A 13,516-nucleotide genomic window follows, 5' to 3' on the forward strand; every position below is an offset into this window, starting at 1 on the left:
ATCAGTTTCTTGAAGGTACAGCAGCTTTCAGATTACATTGAAGGGAACAGTGGTTCACCTTCTTCTTCCGGCTCGGCTGCGAGAGTAAGCCTCAAGTTCATCTTCTGAATGATTTCCATCAGTGAGAGGTCCCCAGATATACTGTTTGGTCTCTCATTCACTCTGCTGGGTCACACTCAGGCAACCAATCATTCAAAAGGGCATTCAGGCAGTCAGGCAGCCAATTAGGTTCACAGTGCATTCAGGCCATTCTTCTCCATCCAGAAACTCACAACACGTAATGTGGATTCGGACAAGCACTCTGCCATTTAGCACTCCACACTGTATTCATACCAGTTTCAGGCAGGGCTGTCGCAGTCATTGTTTCAAACACCAGAAACTAGACACCCATAACATGAAATGCGTATTCGTCACACACTCCATTCACTCAGGTCCCACCCCACGGGCGTACCCACAACATACAGTCGTTGGGAAGGCTCCAGCCAGTCTGGACTTCCCCACAATACCATATATGGAACTTCCAGCCAACAGCCAGACAGGGGAAGGGACAGAGTCAGGGCTTCCTGGGACTTCGGGAAAACAAGGTAACAGGCGATAGAAACCAAGAGGCCACGAGGGCCATCTTGTCCACATCAGGAATCAACTGATTCCAATGGCAGGGCCTGGGTATTCCATAATGGAGTATACTCAGAGCACCTGTTAATTCAGCATGGAGCTGCCACCAGCCCATACCCTGCTTTGTGGGCCACACACAGGTGCCCACCCATGGGTGCCATAAGGGTATCCCACGGGTATGTTCACCACGACCAGAAAGAGGAAGAGTTGCACTGCCAGGAGCCCTGCATGGACACCTGTGCAGAAAATAAGACAGAACACACATGATAAAGGTCTGCAGGACAAGAACATGGACGCTCTGTCCCTCCAATGCATTTCCAGCATCACAATCGACCCCCGCCCACCAGACTGAGGTTAGGATGGTCTAATCTCCCACGAGATTGACTCCCTCATCCAGACGGACAACATACCTTCTGGAAAGGCCATCCTCATTATCATGACTGTTCCCTGGTCTATGCTCAATGGTGAAGTCTAGCCCTTGCAGGCTAATGGACCACCTGAGCAGTTTCGGGTTTTCCCTTCATCTGCATAAGCCATTTTAAGGGCTTATGGTCTGTTTGGACCTTGAAGGTAGAGCCTGTAAGGTAGGGCCTAAAACACCTAAGGCTCCAAACTATACTGAAACATTCCTTTTCAGCAGTAGCCCACCTAAGTTCTCTACCCATGAGTTGTCTACTGATGAATATGATTGGATGTTCCCTCCCATTGTCATCTAACTGGGACAAGACAGCTCCAATTTCAGTGTTGCAGGCATCAGTCTGAACGATAACGGGTTTGCTGTAGTCAGGTGCACACAAAACAGGTGCCCTACTCAGACTTTCCTTCAAGCCAGTAAAGGCCTTCTGACAGTCTTCGGTCCAATTAACCTTCCTTGGTTGTTTGGGTGAAGTCAGATCTGTCAGAGGCGCAGCTCTGGTTCCATAGTCCGCCATGAAGTTGCAGTAATACCCAGTGAGGCCCAAGAAAGATCTCACCTGGATTTGAGTAGTGGTAGTCTCCCAGTCATGTACATCCACTACCTCCACCCCACTGGTCTCTTACATTAACGTTGATGGCTTCTGCCTTATTCTAAAGCGCCTGGGTGTGCGGGAAGATCGTATCCTCTTCCCAACAGTGTTCACCCCAACTCGGCCATAGATTCTTGTCAGTCTCCCAGGGACAGTGACAGTGCCTTTCAGTCTTTTCAGTTGAAATGGGTCCTGAGCCTCGGGCGTCCCGCTGAGAAGCTACCCCATGTTGACAGTCGTGTAACACAGCAACATGCTCCTTTAATTTGGGAAAGGAAATGTGTGCTTTGCAGCCTAAACGTCACAGGCTGCCTTTGCTGGTGCCTTCAGGCCATCCCCTCCTCTGCCTCTTGCAGTATCCAGCAACCTTCTTATCACTTTGCTGCCTTTTTCCTTCAGTTTCCTCTACATTATTAGCACCCTGCCATCAAAGAGTGATTAGCAGCTTTTCAATGGACATTCGGTATTTCAGTTCCCGCTGGCTGCCTGTCCAGGGTAATCTGCAGCTATTAACCCCCTTGATATATTGTTGTGACTCCATTATAGTTTAACCAGCCAATGGGTGCTTTGGACTGTTTTTGCCAGCTGTAGGCAATGGGGCTCCAAAACATTATTTTGAAATGGTCTCGCACCAGCCGGGAACAGATTTTCAGACATCCTTGCAGCTCCTTACAGCTTTGATTTCACTTCTCCCAACCACCGGCCCTTACACCCCAATGGTTAATGGTTTTACTCTGATTCATGCAGGTATTGATCAAAACTCAGGAACGGTTCCATGTGTGACACAACCTTTCATTCTGAGCAGGGGGTCCTGTGCTTTATATCCAATGACGGAACACTGGCGCCGCCCAGAACCCCATTGTTTGCTGTCTCAGCTGTGGAGCCACGGCTTGAATGGGAAGGCATTGCGGCCCATCTCACTCCCCTCTTTTGGACAGATTTGTCATCATCAGCATTTCTTGATTTGAAATTGTCATTCTGATATCCTGCACCTTTAGTACATGGACACCATTATGAATGAGTTTATCAGATAGCGACTGATGGGGCCGGCCTTAGGGCAGGACCTCAATCTGATATTTTATTTTATTGAATGAACGTTGGATAGGTAGATTTCCTTCTGCTATCTCTTTTAGAGAGGCGGTGCACCATCCGTCTCCTAGGGAGAGATCCATTGGGATAGGGACAGGGTGTTCTTCACTTTAGGGACAGTCTGTATGTGTGTTTCACAAGTGTCATAAGAAGATTGATTTATCTAATTTTTAATTGCGCTCTCCAATTCCGTTCTCATGTGTTACGATACTGTACGATACTGTATTAATAGGAATGTACGCAGGATCGCACAGTCTTTAATTTAGCCGTAGGTGTGTTTGGCTGTATATGAAAACATATTTGCGTTGAAAGATTGCTGCAATAGTGGGAATTTTAATAAACGGTTTCTTACATTCAGAATGATATGATATGATATGGCATTTGTAACGCACCTATACACAAGAGTTTCAAGGCGCGACGATGCACGGAAGGGGGAAACAGAGGGAGGACAGAGATAGCGATCTTGCTAGGCCAAGTGATATTGAGATTGCGCAAGTGCAGGGGAGAGGTAAAGTGCCAGGTGAGAGGGGAGGGGGCGGTGCTGTATATGGGATCAAAACAATAACAAGAGGTGTGGCCAGCAGGTGGCAGGTGCAAGGGTAAGTGCAGACAGCTGGTGTCCAAAAGTGCAGGTAGGGGGACTGTAGAGTTACAGATACAGGCACAAGTGCAAGGGTTGCGAGGAGGCAGTGTAGGTGTGCAACTGGGTGGGTAGGGACCGGGGCCCGAAATCAGAGTGTAGCCAGGTGACCAGTGCAGTATCAGACGGGAAATCAGCAGGGGAGAGGAAGAAAGAAGGCAGAAGGAATGAGGAAGGTCTTGAGGTGCTTCCAGAATCAGAGATGGTTCTCCTCGAGTTTCAGAGAGGCAGGGAGGCTGTTCCAGAGGAAGGCCCCAGACGAAGAAGGAGAGCTACCACCAACTCGCTGCTTGGAGAAGCGACTGACCCTGTGGGAGTTGGAGGTGGCGGAGCGAAGAGCTCGAGTAGAAAGGTATTTACAAAGGGAGAGTTGGAGGTATTGAGGACCCAGGGCCCAAAAGGCCTTCTGGACAACTCAAAGGGTCTTAAACTTAATCCTTGATGCCCCTCGGAGCCAATGCAGAGAATTCAGTGCTGGAGAGATACGATCCCTGGGCTTGAGGCCAAGGACAAGTCTTGCAGTCCAGTTCTGGATGAGTTGCAGAGGATGGAGAGTAGAAGCTGAGAGATTTAGAAAGAGGCTGTTGCAGTAGTCCAGCCTGGAGAGAACCCGAGCTCTGGAGACTTTGAGCTTCTGGGGGAAGGAGAGGAAAGGAAGAATACCTCTGAGGAGGTGCAGCTGGTAGTTTGAATTCTTAGAAACATCAGGGATGTGAGTAGAAAAGGAGAGTGTGGAATCGAAGAAGACTCCAAGGTTCTTAGCCTCACAGGTGGGAGCAGGAAGAGGGTCATGGGAGGCCGGCCAGAGAGTGACAGGAAAGGAGGCTGCAGGTGTTGGGATGAGGAGGATCTCAGTTTTGCTGGCATTCAGGCAGAGATCGTTGGTGGCACACCACGCCTGGATAGCAGACAGTCAGAGATGAGAGAAGGAGAGGAGGTGGCAGAGGGGAGCCTGAAAATGAGCTGAGTGTCATCCGCATAGCGCAGAAAGCTGAAACAGAGGGCGGCAATGCGGCGGGCGGGAGGTGCCAGGTATTGGTTGAACAGCCTGGGAGAGAGGTTAGACCCCTGGGGAACAGCACAGGTAGAGATAGAGGAGAGGAAGGACCCAATGGTTTGTTTGTACTCATCTCCTGGACCATTACTGCTCTAGACACCTTACAACAGAATCCCATGTTTAAACCAACAATTTTAAGGTGTTTACACAATTTATGGGTGCAAATCGTGCTAAGCTTTGCAGCATTAGGTTTAAGGGCCCAACATTTTTTTGAACGGTTCAAAGAGACTTTGCACTGATGAAAAGTGAATTTGCACTGCCGACACAAACCCTGATTCATGAAACTGTGCAAAGTCGTTTTTGCAGTAGGAAACGTCTTTGCACGGACTTTACACTGCAAAAATACACTTTGCACAGTTCCATGAATCAGGGTTTGTGTCGGCAGCGCAAAGTCTCTTCAGCAGTGCAAAGTCACTTTGAACCGTGCAAAAGATTCCATGACTGGGGCCCTTAGGATTCGATAAGTGCAAAATAAAAACAAATGTCGCCCCAAAATCGAAAGTCGACACCCAGGGTCATGTATGAGGTCTATGGGAACCAATGCGCCCCCTCGAGCGCCCCGCGGCCCTGTTCCACTCGTTTACCCGCTTCTAGCCGCTATTGCATAATGATTGCTAAATCGAGTCCTTGCCTGGCGACTTCAAAGCAGTGCCCTCCCTCTCCTGTGCTGCGCGGCGGGGACCCTGCGCCCCGAGGCCAGCGCGGCCGCTTTCATCTTACGGGGGAAGCTGTGGCCTGCTTCCACTCTGCCATATGCGCCCCACCTTTGGGCGAGGTGTGGCGGCTACTCCCCCAAACTGCGTCCACGGCCGGTCAGTCTGCGCCGAGAGCCCGGGCGCGCGTGCACGATGCTGCACATCAGGCGTGTGTGGTGAACGAGCAGGCGGGGGTGGCTGTGGGACGAATGCATGCACGAAGCTGCGAGTGTGGCAGTTCACGAACAGCATTTGTGATAATACCAGGATGAATGGATGATCGAACGAACAAACGGGAATGTACGCGTGACTGAACGTCTCTGTGTTTAAAATGAATGAGCCTGTGGCGAGTGCATGGGCCTGGGCAGTAATATTTCGAGTGCTCTATGACTCCACCAAAGCGCCTCCGGAGTGGCGTCAAAGCGCCTGACCTACGTGAATATGCGAGTGAACAGGCTCTGTGGTGAATGCACCGGAGAACCGGCTTAAACGGGTCTGGAGGGCGAATGACTTCAGGAACATCTGCCTTGAGTTCATACGCATGCGCGTTCGTGGGGAATTAATGCACGTGCCTGGGAATACATGCGCGTGCCTGGAAATGAATGCCCGGGAATGGGGGTGAATGTCTGCACCTTGGAATTAATGCATGGGCCTGGGGATGAATGAACGGGCCTGGGAATTAATGCCTGCACCTTGGAATTAATGCATGGGCCTGGGGATGAATGAACGGACCTGGGAATTAATGCCTGCACCTTGGAATTAATGCATGGGCCTGGGGATGAATGAACGGGCCTGGGAATTAATGCCTGCACCTTGGAATTAATGCATGGGCCTGGGGATGAATGAACGGGCCTGGGAATTAATGCATGTGACTTGGAATTAATGCATGGGCCTGGGGATGAATGAACGGGCCTGGGAATTAATGCCTGCACCTTGGAATTAATGCATGGGCCTGGGGATGAATGAACGGGCCTGGGAATTAATGCATGTGACTTGGAATTAATGCATGGGCCTGGGGATGAATGAACTGGCCTGGGAATTAATGCCTGCACCTTGGAATTAATGCATGGGCCTGGGGATGAATGAACGGGCCTGGGAATTAATCCATGTGACTTGGAATTAATGCATGGGCCTGGGGATGAATGAACGGGCCTGGGAATTAAGGGAATTAATGCCTGCACCTTGGAATTAATGCATGGGCCTGGGGATGAATGAACGGGCCTGGGAATTAATGCCTGCACCTTGGAATTAATGCATGGGCCTGGGGATGAATGAACGGGCCTGGGAATTAATGCATGTGACTTGGATTTAATACATGGGCCTGGGGATGAATGAACGGGCCTGGGAATTAATGCCTGCACCTTGGAATTAATGCATGGGCCTGGGGATGAATGAACGGGCCTGGGAATTAATGCCTGCACCTTGGAATTAATGCATGGGCCTGGGGATGAATGAACGGGCCTGGGAATTAATCCCTGCACCTTGGAATTAATGCATGGGCCTGGGGATGAATGAACGGGCCTGGGAATTAATGCATGCGACTTGGAATTAATGCATGGGCCTGGGGATGAATGAACGGGCCTGGGAATTAATGCATACGACTTGGAATTAATGCACGTGCCTGGGGATGAATGAACGGACCTGGGAATTAATGCCTGCACCTTGGAATTAATGCATGGGCCTGGGGATGAATGAACGGGCCTGGGAATTAATGCCTGCACCTTGGAATTAATGCATGGGCCTGGGGATGAATGAACGGGCCTGGGAATTAATGCCTGCACCTTGGAATTAATGCATGGGCCTGGGGATGAATGAACGGGCCTGGGAATTAATGCATGCGACTTGGAATTAATGCATGGGCCTGGGGATGAATGAACGGGCCTGGGAATTAATGCATGCGACTTGGAATTAATGCATGGGCCTGGGGATGAATGAACGGGCCTGAGAATTAATGCCTGCACCTTGGAATTAATGCATGGGCCTGGGGATGAATGAACGGGCCTGGGAATTAATGCCTGCACCTTGGAATTAATGCATGGGCCTGGGGATGAATGAACGGGCCTGGGAATTAATGCATGCACCTTGGAATTAATGCATGGGCCTGGGGATGAATGAACGGGCCTGGGAATTAATGCCTGCACCTTTGAATTAATGCATGGGCCTGGGGATGAATGAACGGGCCTGGGAATTAATGCTGCACCTTGGAATTAATGCATGGGCCTGGGGATGAATGAACGGGCCTGGGAATTAATGCCTGCACCTTGGAATTAATGCATGGGCCTGGGGAAGAATGGAAGGGCCTGGGGATGAATGCACAGGCCTGAGAATGAATGCACGGGCCTGAGAATGAATGCACGGGCCTGGGGATGAATGCCCGGGCCTGAGAATGAATGCACGGGCCTGGGAATTAATGTCTGGTCCTGAGGATGAATGCACGGTCCTGAGGATGAATGCACGGGCCTGGGAATTAATGCCTGCACCTTGGAATTAATGCATGGGCCTGGGGATGAATGAACGGGCCTGGGAATTAATGCCTGAACCTTGGAATTAATGCATGGGCCTGGGGATGAATGAACGGGCCTGGGAATTAATGCCTGCACCTTTGAATTAATGCATGGGCCTGGGGATGAATGAACGGGCCTGGGAATTAATGCCTGCACCTTGGAATTAATGCATGGGCCTGGGGATGACTGGGAATTAATGCCTGCACCTTGGAATTAATGCATGGGCCTGGGGATGAATGGAAGGGCCTGGGGATGAATGCACGGGCCTTAGAATGAATGCACGGGCCTGAGAATGAATGCACGGGCCTGGGGATGAATGCCCGGGCCTGAGAATGAATGCACGGGCCTGGGAATTAATGCCCGGTCCTGAGGATGAATGAACGGGCCTGGGAATGAATGAACGTGCCTGAGAATGAATGCACGGGCCTGGGAATGAATGCCCGGTCCTGAGGATGAATGCACGGGCCTGAGAATGAATGCCCGGTCCTGAGGATGAATGAACGGGCCTGGGAATGAATGCCCGGTCCTGAGGATGAATGAACGTGCCTGAGAATGAATGCACGGGCCTGAGGATGAATGAACGTGCCTGAGAATGAATGCACGGGCCTGAGGATGAATGAACGAGCCTGAGGATGAATGAACGTGCCTGAGAATGAATGCACGGGCCTGGGAATGAATGCCCGGTCCTGAGGATGAATGAACGGGCCTGGGAATGAATGCCCGGTCCTGAGGATGAATGAACGTGCCTGAGAATGAATGCACGGGCCTGAGGATGAATGAACGTGCCTGAGGATGAATGAACGTGCCTGAGAATGAATGCACGGGCCTGAGGATGAATGAACGAGCCTGAGGATGAATGAACGTGCCTGAGAATGAATGCGCGGGCCAGGGAATGAATGCCCGGTCCTGAGGATGAATGAACGGGCCTGAGAATGAATGCACGGGCCTGGGAATGAATGCCCGGTCCTGAGGATGAATGAACGGGCCTGAGAATGAATGCATGGGACTGGGGATGAATGCATGGGACTGGGGATGAATGCATGGGACTGGGGATGAATGAATGGGTCTTTGAACTAGTACATGGGCCTGGGGCTGAATGCATGGGCCTAAGAATGAATTTGCTTGCATGGGAATAAATGCACGCGCCTTAGAATTAATGCATGGGACTGGGGATGAATGCATGGGACTGGGGATGAATGCATGGGACTGGGGATGAATGCACGCGCCTAGGAATAAATGCATGGGCCAGGAAATGAATGCCAGGGCCTTGGAGTGAATGCATGGACCTTGGAATAAATGCACAGGCCTAGGAATGAATGTGCGTGCCTCGGAATAAATGCGTGGGTCTTTAAACTTTAAATTAATGACCAGGCATTGGAATTAATGCACGGGCCTGGGAATGAATATATGGGCCTTAGAATGAATGTACGTGCTCAGGAATGAATGCATGGACCTGTGAATGAATGCATGGGCTTGGACGGCAAATGGAATAAAGAACCTGCATGGTAAATAAATGGCCCTGCATTGGAAGACACACATTTCCGTGTACAGTTACGGAATAGCTGGGAATGTATTTTGAATAAATGGAATTATATTGTGAAAATATGATTGAGTCTGTAAAATGAAGGAACAGATCTGCACAGTGGCTGAATGGGCCTGTACAACGCATTGCTAGGCCCATTTTTTCAGATGGACTCCTCAGGATTGCCAAAGCTACCCGTCACCTGTGCAGTCCTGCAGGCTTCCATCCTCTCCCCAGTGATCTGCAATGTATACATGGAGCTGCTGGGAGCCCTCCTAGCCACACACAACATCCACATCCACCAACACACTGACGACAAACCACTATACCTCAAGATCAACTCCATCAAGGACATACACAGGCTCAAAACCTACCTCTCGCTGATCCAGTCTTGGATGTCCAGTGCATACTTGAAAATCAACCCCTCCAAGACTGAAGTCCTGCTACTCACTAACAACAACGAACACTCAGATATGCAGACCTGGCTATCAACCATTAACTTTGAGGGCTTCACACCCAAGCTCACCTCCTGTGTCGAGGCCCTCAGGTTCCACATCGACAAACACCTCTCCTTCAAGACACACATAGTGAAGAAAACTCAGACAGCTTGGTATCAGTTCTCCCTCCTGTGGAAAGTCAAGACCATCTCCCTACGGACAGCTTTAGATCCACCGTTCAAGTACTGGTCCTATCCCACCTGGATGGGGTAATGCCCCCCCTGAGGACGCCTCCCGTTGTTATCCCATGTGCCCCTGAAAAGTGTCCAACACGTGGTCACACACCTCATCAATGGTCGATGAAGATACGACCACATCCCTCTGGCCCTCACCGACCTTCACTGGCTCCCACTGCACGCATGAATCGGCTTCAAGTCTTTCTGCATCATCCATAAGGCAATCGCCCTCAAGTCACCCAGCTACCTGACAGAGAAACTCAGCATCTCCGGCGGACAGTGCACCACCAGAAGCCAGGACACGTGCAGACTTGGAATCTGCCACTGCAAAAAGTAAAAGGACAAGAAAACAAGCCTTCTCTGCCTGCGCCCTAAGACTATGGAACCTCCTCCCCATCAGCATCAGACTCGCCCTCACACACCCACAATTCAGAAAAAAAAACAATACCCACCTCTTTCACGAGTCTCTCCTCCTCCACACCTGGGCCTTCACGTCGCCCCCCCACCCATGACACCTGACACACTAGACGCTGCCCGCCCCTCTGCTCCACGGCACCCAGTACAGCTGTACCCATCCTGTTTGTCCCTCAGTATCCTTCCCCTGCTGTATATATGCTCTGTTGTTATCTCTGAAAAGCGCTCCATTGTGTATCTGTATTGTTGTATACCTCTGTAAAGCGCTCCGTTGCTTCTCAGTGCTAGGTCTGCGCTCCAGAAATACCATAATATTAATATGATAATAATAATAATGGGCCATTACAGTGCATACATGTGCCCCTGTGATGAGCAGACACATATGGCCCTGTCCAATGGATACAGGAGCCTCTATGCTGAAGGCAAATGACTTAATGAGCCAGTGCATGACCTGAGCGCCTCCCAGAGGGAATGTCCTTATGGTTATCTGCTTAAAAGACCCCACAACTCATAGCCACCACTCCTGTGCAGCACATCTCCAGGCCACTACGCATCCATAACTTGCTGCCTTCACATTGGACTGGTAACTGCGCCCTTCAGCATTTGCTTGCTTACATTATGTCAAATGTTTCTTCCGGTTCAAAGCACCTCTGGCCACAGGTGGACTGGCCTACAGGGAACTCTGGACATTTCCCGGGAGGCCTCTGCACCTCTGGCCACGTGTGGACTGGCAAATAGGGAACTCTGGAGATTTTCCAGTAGGCCTCTGCACCTCTGGCCACGGGTGGACTGGCCTATAGGGAACTCTGGAGATTTCCAAGTAGGCCTCTGCACCTCTGACCAAGGGTGGACTGGCCTATGGGGAACTCTGGAGATTTCCCAGTAGGCCTCTGCACCTCTGGCCACATGTGGACTAGCCTATAGGGAACTCTGGACTTTTCCCAGGCGCCTGCGCCTCTTTTATGTGGTATTTCCACATTTTCTCATGAGAAAAGGGTTCAGCTATCTGAAAATGTGTACTACGGGGCCACTTAGAAAATATTTCTAGTGCAGCGGTATTCAAACTGTGGGGTGCACCCCCACATGGGGCCGCTTCCTTGGGAGGGCCGTGAGAGCCCAGAAGGAAATGTAAAAAAAAGGGTAGGGGCGGCTCACATATTCGGGCTGAAGCATGAAACTATCTCAGGCATCAATGAAAAAGTGGCCTGCAGTTGTAAATGGACATTCATTCCTTTAGTCACAGACTGTTTGAATAGTACCCAAGGGGGTGCTTTGTGTTAAAATGGAAGTAAATTGTGATATTTAAAGAATATTTATCCAGCAACAATGGTCAAAATTACTTACTCCATAGTGAAGTAACTTATCATACTTGCCAACACTGGCCAAAAAGGTGGCCCATTTTGACTGGCCCACACTAGCATTTTTGGTACAGGCATTGCCCTGTTGCCCTGTAGGCCAGTCTGAGCCTGGCGGCTCCTCAATAATGGTGAGGGAGCGCCCATCCACTGGCCCCCTCACCCATTATGGAGGAGCCAGCCCAGTGAAACAATGAGCACTCCCTCAGCTGCTTTTTCCAGCTGAGGGAGTGCTCCTGGGCTGGCTGAACTGTCAAAGGGAAACTTTATTTCCCTTTGACAGTTCAGTTCCCCAGCCGCACATGCTCACTGAGCCATGCAAGGCTGGGGGGTTTTGCTTCACCAGCATTGCATAGCTCATTGGAAATGTTGGCTGGGACACTGCATGTCTGTATGTGCGAGGCAGAGCTCCTGCGCCTCCTCGCACATATGGACAGAGCAGCCTGGAGCAGGGCATTTCAGCACCCACACGCAGGCCAGTGCAGAAGGTACGTTTACGTTTTTTTTTATTTAAACATGTGTATGGATGCGTGTATGCTTGTGTTATGAGTAATTGTATGGTGATGGATGCTCATGTGAATTATAGAGTGATTGCTGTATGAATGTGTGTGTGTGTGTGTTAGTTTGTTTTGGTCCATTGAGCTGATTTTGGCAAGTGGTGGATAGAGGGGGGAAGGAGGGTTGTACAACAAAAGCATTTTAAAAATGCCTAAATGCCTTTGTTGCACAATCCTCCTACCCACATGCCAAAATCAGCTCTCCTTCTGAAGCGCTGTGGAGCCCAGGGGACAGGGATGGTATTTTTTTACTGGATTTCTATCATAGACGTCCAGTAAAAAATACCATGCTTTCCCCCTTGGCACCCCAATACCTTGCATACACACATAATCATGTTGATTGTGTTAGGCCCAGTGGGGCCCAGGGGACAGGGATGGTATCTTTTTACTGGACATCTATCATACATGTCAAACGTGCCCCTAGGACCCCCCAGCACCAATTGCAAACTGTTTGGCTATTCCCCCATTTTTTTTAAGTATGCTCTGCAATGCAAGATTTTAACCCGTTATTTTTAAAAAAAAATTCACCGGGGGGGTACCAGCCCCCCCGAACCTCCCTTGATTGGTTCAGTGTCCCTCACTGGGCTCAGTCGCTTAGGCATTTTTGGGGGAAATAGTTATGCCCCTCCACTTCAAAAATTCACCAGCCGCCACTGGTCCTCGGGCTGTGTTGGGAATGGGGTGGGGGGAGTCCAGGGACTGTGGTGGAAGCAGGATGGGCAGGAACCATGGGATAGAGGTGGGAGCAGGGTGGGCAGAGCCCAGGGTGTGTGATGAGGTGGGGAGAGCCCAGGGACTAGGTAGGAGTGGGATGAGGGAGCCCAGCCACTGATGGGAGCAGGTGGGAAGCCCAGGGACTATACTGGGAGTAGGGTGCTGTGACGGCGCGCAATACATACTGTCCATTTGGTATTTTTGGGGGGGGCAGAGAGGGGCCCAGGCCAAAAAGGTTTGAAGACCACTGGTCTAGTGCCTGTTTTGGTTCCCAGTCCTCTGGCCTTCCATCCATCCGGCGACCCCTGTCCCCGACACCGACCGCTGCAGTCAGCTCTCCCTGTAGTTTCCGACCTCCATCGTCCGGTGTGTACACAGGCTCCTCGCAGAATATGAGATAACATAACACCGAGGAGCACCGTTGCTAGTTCTATGGGGGCTGAATGCATTCCCTTGTGCATGTGCTGGAAGGGGGGGTAAGGGTTTGTGTGAGGGTTGAATTTAGCCAAAGGTTGTCAAGCCGCATTGGGAGAGTTCCGTTTAGTAGGGTGACTGGATGAGTGAGTGGATGAAACACAGGCTTGATTAAATATGGGGATGGGTTCCTGGAAAAGGCGGTGATCACCCCCTGACCCCCACCTCCATTTAATCAACCGGACTAGAATAAAGGGGCC

This window comes from Ambystoma mexicanum, chromosome 5q, assembly GCF_040938575.1.
Source record: "Ambystoma mexicanum isolate Mex_15411 chromosome 5q, UKY_AmexF1_1, whole genome shotgun sequence".
In the NCBI taxonomy this organism is placed as follows: Eukaryota; Metazoa; Chordata; class Amphibia; order Caudata; family Ambystomatidae; genus Ambystoma; species Ambystoma mexicanum.